General features: G+C 44.2%; 2 pseudogenes; one reads left to right on the forward strand and one right to left on the reverse strand.

The window, feature by feature from the left end:
• Positions 1-516: 516 nt before the first annotated feature.
• LOC111959046 (protein S100-A11-like) lies at positions 517-1,472 on the forward strand (annotated as a pseudogene).
• A 2,165-nt stretch (positions 1,473-3,637) lies between these two features.
• LOC111958586 (toll-like receptor 12) overlaps positions 3,638-7,828 on the reverse strand; it is a 15,616-nt pseudogene continuing 11,425 nt past the window's right edge.

Below are 7,828 nucleotides of genomic sequence, written 5' to 3' on the forward strand. Positions count from 1 at the left end.
GGGGTCATTTAGCTTACACTATTACAGACACCTAACCTTGAAGTGGACGGAAAGGACGCCATGACATGAGAAACATTTACAAGAGATGAGGGGGGGGCTTGATTTTATGAAGAGGAGGTGAGTATAAGAGCGAGAAAGGGAGAGAAAAGCTTACCTTCACACATATCACCTCAACACACTCACCACCTCAGCCACCGGCAGCAGTGTCCAGGTGAGTTAATCATTCTAATCTACCTCCATATTTCTCTATAAGTTGAATATACATATTCTATTTTTTATCTCCCTCTGTTTAATGTTTCGATCTCCTGTCCTCCCGTCTCTTTCTCTCCTCCTCTGTAACACTTGCTGTTTTTCCTCAATGCTGTATTTGACCTGACTTGGTCTGTAGTATTTTATCTACGTATTTATATGATTTTTCAGTTCAATAACCTCTCCCCTGAGTCTGACTTGTATTCTGTTTAGTCCCATTAGAACACAACCTCTTCTCCATGCTTTCTTCCTGTTTCTCTGTCAGTGATGGAGTCAGCCATTGATGTACTCGTGTCCCAGTTCAAGGCGTTTGCTGGAGTGATGGATCCTCAGACACACTGAGCAGAGATGAGTTCCAGAGCCTGGTCAAAACACAACTCCCCAACTTCGTTAAGGTAATTACATGTTAATTATACTGGGTAACGTTTGAGTAATACTATAATAACCAGTGATCACCATCCCCTGCCCTGGTGGGCAGGCTTTTATTCCAGTCCAGCTATAATACAACTGATTCAGCTTGATGATTAGTGCTGGGCTGTAACAAAAGCGTCCACCCTTTAGCTCTCCAGGAGCGGGGTTGGTGAGCCACAACATCAGCTTGTGGTCCACTTCATTTCCTCTAGATGGAGACATAGACAGCACAGATGCCTCTTGTCCTTCCAACCTCTGCCTCCTGTGGTATATCAGTATGGCCATGCTAAAATAGACATTTGCATTTGTGCTTGTAAAGTGCTGTTCCGCCATCCTTTCTAGAATGGCCAAATAGTGACACCCAGCAAATAGCTTAATTTCCTTGTTCCCTTCTGATGACCTCAGATGGTAGAAAGGTTTCTTCTCGTCACATGGCTTTCTGACAAGTATAATCAGATCAGTCAGTGTGGTTCTGAATCTGAGGAGAAGAGGAAAGGAAGCCTCTTAATTAGTGATTCTGACGGCCCTTATTGCCCCCTGTAGAACGCTGGTGACCCAGCTGTCATCGACCGACTCATGGACTCAATTGACGAGAACAACGACGGAGAGCTCACCTTCCTGGAGTTCTGGCAGCTGATTGGACGACTAGCAAATCAACGCGGCGGCTTTATCCAATAGGATGTCTCCATGTCTTGTTCTGTTACTACCATATAATTACAATGATAACTTATTCTAATGGTATGGTTATCCCCATGTTGTGTTTCTAAATTGTCAAGTGTTTGCTAATGCTATGGAGGATTTGTCCAGCAAAATAAAAAACATGGATGAATCATACAACTATTGTATCTATGCCTACCTGACTTTACTCACTCTCTCCCTTTCTTTCTCTCTCCTCTCTCTCCCTTTCTGTCGCAGCCAGAATTCCCTCCTTGTTTTGAGAGTATAATTATGTCTCGCCAGACTAAAACTAATACTGCATACACACAGAGCAGTGATGGCATCAGACTGTGTCTGCATTGTCTGTGTAAATTGAGAATCTTGGTGTGTAAGCAGAATTATTCTGGCCCTGTTGTGAATGAGACTGCTAGTGTTTTCCAGAGGTTGTACCTCTTGCCAAATGAACAGGAGGCTGTAGGACGGAAAGAGAAAAACACCATTGTAAGTGTATAGGCACTAGGCAGGAGTAAAGAATTGTGGACATAGCCTGGATGTCAGTCTTACTCCTTCAGCCAATGATGATTGCTATGACAAAACATGTTTGGTATGACAGCAGGGAAGGAGTTGGCTAAAGCAGCAGAATATCTGGCTCCCAGACTATGGAGAATCAGTAGCAGTGAGTGGGTCAAATCAATGGGGAAGCCAAGACAGAAAAATAAAAGCCATATTACAACCTACAGTGGGGCAAAAAAGTATTTAGTCAGCCACCAATTGTGCAAGTTCTCCCACTTAAAAAGATGAGAGAGGCCTGTAATTTTCATCATAGGTACACTTCAACTATGACAGACAAAATGAGAAGAAAAAATCCTGAAAATCACATTGTAGGATTTTTAATGAATTTATTTGCAAATTATGGTGGAAATAAGTATTTGGTCAAAACAAAAGTTTATCTCAATACTTGTTATAACCCTTTGTTGGCAATGACAGAGGTCAAACATTTTCTGTAAGTCTTCACAAGGTTTTCACACACTGTTGCTGGTATTTGGCCCATTCCTCCATGCAGATCTCCTCTAGAGCAGTGATGTTTTGGGGCTGTTGCTGGGCAACACGGACTTTCAACTCCCTCCAAAGATTTTCTATGGGGTTGAGATCTGAAGACTGGCTAGGCCACTCCAGGACCTTGAAATGCTTCTTACGAAGCCACTCCTTCGTTGCCCAGGCAGTGTGTTTGGGATCATTGTCATGCTGAAAGACCAGCCACGTTTCATCTTCAATGCCCTTGCTGATGGAAGGAGGTTTTCACTCAAAATCTCACGATACATGGCCCCATTCATCTTTCCTTTACGCGGATCAGTCGTCCTGGTCCCTTTGCAGAAAAACAGCCCCAAAGCATGATGTTCCACCCCCATGCTTCACAGTAGGTATGGTGTTCTTTGGATGCAACTCAGCATTCTTTGTCCTCCAAACACGACGAGTTGAGTTTTTACCAAAAAGTTATATTTTGGTTTCATCTGACCATATGACATTCTCCAATCTTCTTCTGGATCATCCAAATGCTCTCTAGCAAACTTCAGACGGGCCTGGACATGTACTGCCTTAAGCAGGGGGACACGTCTGGCACTGCAGGATTTGAGTCCCTGGCGGCGTAGTGTGTTACTGATGGTAGGCTTTTTTACTTTGGTCCCAGCTCTCTGCAGGTCATTCACTAGGTCCCCCGTGTGGTTCTGGGATTTTTGCTCACCGTTCTTGTGATCATTTTGACCCACGGGGTGAGATCTTGCGTGGAGCCCCAGATCGAGGGAGATTATCAGTGGTCTTGTATGTCTTCCATTTCCTAATAATTCCTCCTCAGTTGATTTCTTCAAACCAAGCTGCTTACCTATTGCAGATTCAGTCTTCCAGCCTGGTGCAGGTCTACAATTTTGTTTCTGGTGTCCTTTGACAGCTCTTTGGTCTTGGCCATAGTGGAGTTTGGAGTGTGACTGTTTGAGGTTGTGGACAGGTGTCTTTTATACTGATAACAAGTTAAAACAGGTGCCATTAATACAGGTAACGAGTGGAGGACAGAGGAGCCCTTAAGGGGGACGTCTAAAGTTGACGTTAGATCGGCTGTAGGATCCAGAAATTGCCTTGCTGTTTTTATGTGTGACCAAAAACAATACTATATTCCACCATAATTTGCAAATAAATTTTAAAATACCTACAATGTGATTTTCAGGAATTATTTTCTTACTCATTTTGTCTGTCATAGTTGAAGTGTACCTATGATAAATTACAGGCCTCTCTCTTTTTAAGTGGGAGAACTTGCCCACACGGAGATACAGTAATGACAATGTGAGGGAGGGAGAGAAAGACAGAGGGAGATAGAGATACAGTAATGAGAAAGAGAGAGATCTGAAGTCAAATTTTTACTGTTTGCTGATGATCTGGTGCTTTTGTCCCCAACCAAGGAGGGCCTACAGCAGCACCTATAGATCTTCTGCACAGATTCTGTCAGACCTGGGCCCTGACAGTAAATCTCAGTAAGACCAAAATAATGGTGTTCCAAAAAAGGTCCAGTTGCCAGGACCACAAATACAAATTCCATCTAGACACTGTTGCCCTAGAGCACACAAAAAAAACTATACCTAACTCGGCCTAAACATCAGCACCACAGGTAACTTCCACAAAGCTCTGAACGATGTGAGAGACAAGGCAAGAAACGCCATCAAAAGGAATATAAAATTCGACATCCCAATTATGAATTGGCTTTAAAATACTTGAATCAGTTATAGAACCCATTGCCCTTTATGGTTGTGAAGTCTGGGGTCCGCTCACCAACTAAGAATTCACAAAATGGGACAAACACCAAATTGAGACTCTGCATGCAGAATTCTGCAAAAACATCCTCTGTGTACAACGTAAAACATCAAATAATGCATGCAGAGCAGAATTAGGCCGATACCCGCTAATGATCAAAATCCAGAAAAGAGATATTAAATTCCACAACAACCTAAAAGGAAGTGATTCCCAAACCTTCCATAACAAAGCCATCACCTACAGAGAAATTAACCCAGAGAAGAGACCTCTAAGCAAGCTGGTCCTGGGGCTCTGTTCACAAACAGACCCCACAGAGCACCAGGACAGCAACACAATTAGACACAACCAAATCATGAGAAAACAAAAAGATAATTACTTGATACATTGGAAAGAATTTACCAAAAAACTGGAATGCTATTTGGCCCTAAACAGACTGTACACAGTGGCAGAATACCTGACCACTGTGACTCAACCAAAATTAAGGAAAGCTTTGACTATGTACAGACTCAGTGAGTATAGCCTTGCTATTGAGAAGTCGCCATAGGCAGACCTGGTTCTCAAGAGGAGACACTGCCCCGTGTGCCATCACAGCAGCAAGATTTGTGAACTGTTTCCACAAGAAAAGGGGTTGTACAACCCATATTTATGTTTATTTATTTTCCCTTTTGTTCTTTAACTATTTGCACATCGTTATAACACTGTATATAGCCATAATATGACATTAATGTTTTCTGTAAATTTCTTACTGTTTATTATCTATTTCACTTGCTTTGGCAATGTAAACATATGTTTCCCATGCCAAAAAAGCCCTTTGAATTKAAGTGAATTGAGAGCGAGAGCGAGAGATACAGTAATGTGGAAGACAGCATTGGCRGTAACACGTGATGCCATCACTAGAAGGATCTAATCACTAGAAGGACTCTCAGTGTGAAGGTAGAGACACCAGGGTCATTATCAGTAGGCATGAAACTAAAAGCGGTTGGAAAAACGATCAATCAATGAAGGATTCGATTGATGGACCAATAGCTAGTTAGTACCCTGGTGAGGAAGTTGAGTCGACAGTTGATCAGCACTAGGCTCCTGAGCTCTGTCAGGTTCCTGAAGGTAACACTGGGGTCTGTGTGGTTGGAGAAGTTGAGATTGGTCAGTTTGAGCCTCTTCAGCTTTCGTAGCTGGTTGATGGTGGTGTAGGGGGTGGCAAACTTCTCAGGGTTGGCTGAGAACTCAAACGACTCCAGGTTGAGGAAGTAGGGGGCCAGGAAAAGGTTTCTGCAGCTGGAACCACAGCTTGATATAAGTTGATCAGGTGAACCAACCCACTGGGCACAGACATCATTGGTTGACTTGTCAACCTAATGTGAATTGAACATGAATCACAAACAAATGTACCCATGTTGATTAGATTTAAAGTTTGGTGAGAAAAATACTAAATGTTTTAGGTTGATGACTTTTTGCAAATCCAATCAGTTTTCCACTTTGATTCATCGTCATTACAGATACATTGTGTGTTGCTGAAATGATGTGGAAAGAATATTGATTCAATTAGTTTTTGCCCCAGTGGAAGTGTGTTATGTACTGGAGGATGGAGCAATAGCATGCACCACCTTTACTTCCGCCAGGACCGATGGTGAAGATTACTCTAAGACATCACATTGAGATACAACACAGAGTAACTCCTCATCCTGGCCCACCTTCAGCTCTCGGACCATGGGGAACATGTTGTTGTCACAGTCAGGAGGACTGGATCATCTTCCCTCCTGAGTTCCACGACCATGGGGAACTCAGGAGCGGGAAACATGGCCTACGGTGAGGTAGGTTCCTGGGCTGTGTCGATGAGGAGTGTGCTGGGCTTTGGTGGGGAGCCCAGGAACAGCATGTTGAGGTAGAGCTGGTAGTAATGTCTATCTCTCCCAGGCTGAGGTCTTGGAGTCGAATGCTGTCTACGGAACCACCCCGATGAGCGATGCCCCCCGAGATCTTGTTTCCCTTCCAGGAGGAGAACTACAGTCACATCATCAATAATTGATTACCAAATCTGTTTCCCTCCAAACATATAGCAGTTACCACATCAACCAATATCCTGATCTGACCTCTTAGAGCAGGCAGGCCCTCAAAGTCGTCTTCTCCCAGCAGGGAGATTTTGTTGTGGGTTGAGGTCGAGGACGCGAGGGAGTGGCATCCCCTGGAGAGCCCGGTGGGCCAGGAGGAGATATTGGTTCCTACTCAGATCCAAACGCTTCCAGCAGGGGCATACAGGAGAACTGAGAATGATCATGACAAACATCTACTCATCGCCATACTGATTTTATATAGCATCATACAAATATCTCAAGTCAAATACATTTGTCAGCAAAAGTTATTGTATCTCAGTTAGTTGAGGTATAGACATTAAACAGAAGTGACACAGACTGACCTGATGAGTGGTATTCTCAGTGAGGTGGTTGTCATGGAGAATGAGAGAGGTGAGGTTCCACACCCTTCCTCCCCCTGCAGAGCAGAACGAGGCATTGGTCAGCTTGGTCAGGACCATCATCAGACCCTGTAACTGACCAGTACCAGTCCAGAACCCCAGGTCCATAGCAGACAGATCCTCAGAAGTCACACAGCTGCCTCAGACCAGGACCACACCTACAGAGTCAGGGTTAGCATATTAACAACATTAGCCTGGTTGACAGATCTGTTCCTGTGATCATTTGTTGTTCATAGTCATGGCAATTCATTTTCACATTCAAAAGATCAATAGGAGTCCTGTAGCTCAGTAGGTAGAGCATGGCACTAGTAACGGCAGGATAGTGGATTCCATTCCTGGGAACACCCATACGTAAAATGTATGAACGCATGACGTAAGTCGCTTTCAAATGAAATTGTATTAGTCACATGCGGCGAATATAACAGGGTGTAGACCTGTGAAGACAGTAAATGTTTACACACAAGCCCCTAACCAACAATACAGTAGAAAAAAATATATTGAATCAGAAACTAAAGTAACAAGTAATTAAAGACAGCAGTAAAATAACAATAGCGAGACTATATACAGGGGGTACCGGTACAGAGTCGATGTGCGGGGGGCACCGGTTAGTCGAGGTAATGAGGGTAACATGTACATGTAGGTAGAGTTATTAAAGAGACTATGCTTAAATAATAACAACAGAGAGTAGCAGCGGCATAAAAGGGGGGGCAATGCAAATAGTCTGGGTAGCCATTTGATTAGATGTTCAGGAGACTTGGGGGCTTGGGGGTAGAAGCTGTTTAGAAGCCTCTTGGACCGAGACTTGGCGCTCCCGGTACCGCTTGCCGTGTGGTAGCAGAGAGAACAGTCTATGACTAGGGTGGATGGAGTCTTTGACAATGTTTTAGGGCATTCCTTCTAGTATAGAGGTCCTGGATGGCAGGAAGCTTAGCCCCAGTGAGTACTGGGCCGTACGCACTACTACGCACTACCCTAATCATCTAATCTCCGGGTGCCGCAGTGGTCTAGGGCACTGCATCGCAGTGCTAGCTGCGCCACCAGAGTCTCTGGGTTCGCCGCCCAGTGGGCTGGGTTCGCGCCCAGGCTCTGTCGCACCCGCCCGCAACCGGGAGATCCGTGGGGCGACGCACAATTGGCACTTAGCGTCGTCCGGGTTAGGGAGTTTGTTTGGCCGGTGAGGAGGGTTTGGCCGGTGGATATCCTTGTTCAGTATGTAAAAAATAAAAAAATAAAAAATAAAAA

This window comes from Salvelinus sp. IW2-2015, linkage group LG35 (genome assembly GCF_002910315.2).
Source record: "Salvelinus sp. IW2-2015 linkage group LG35, ASM291031v2, whole genome shotgun sequence".
Taxonomy (NCBI): Eukaryota; Metazoa; Chordata; class Actinopteri; order Salmoniformes; family Salmonidae; genus Salvelinus; species Salvelinus sp. IW2-2015.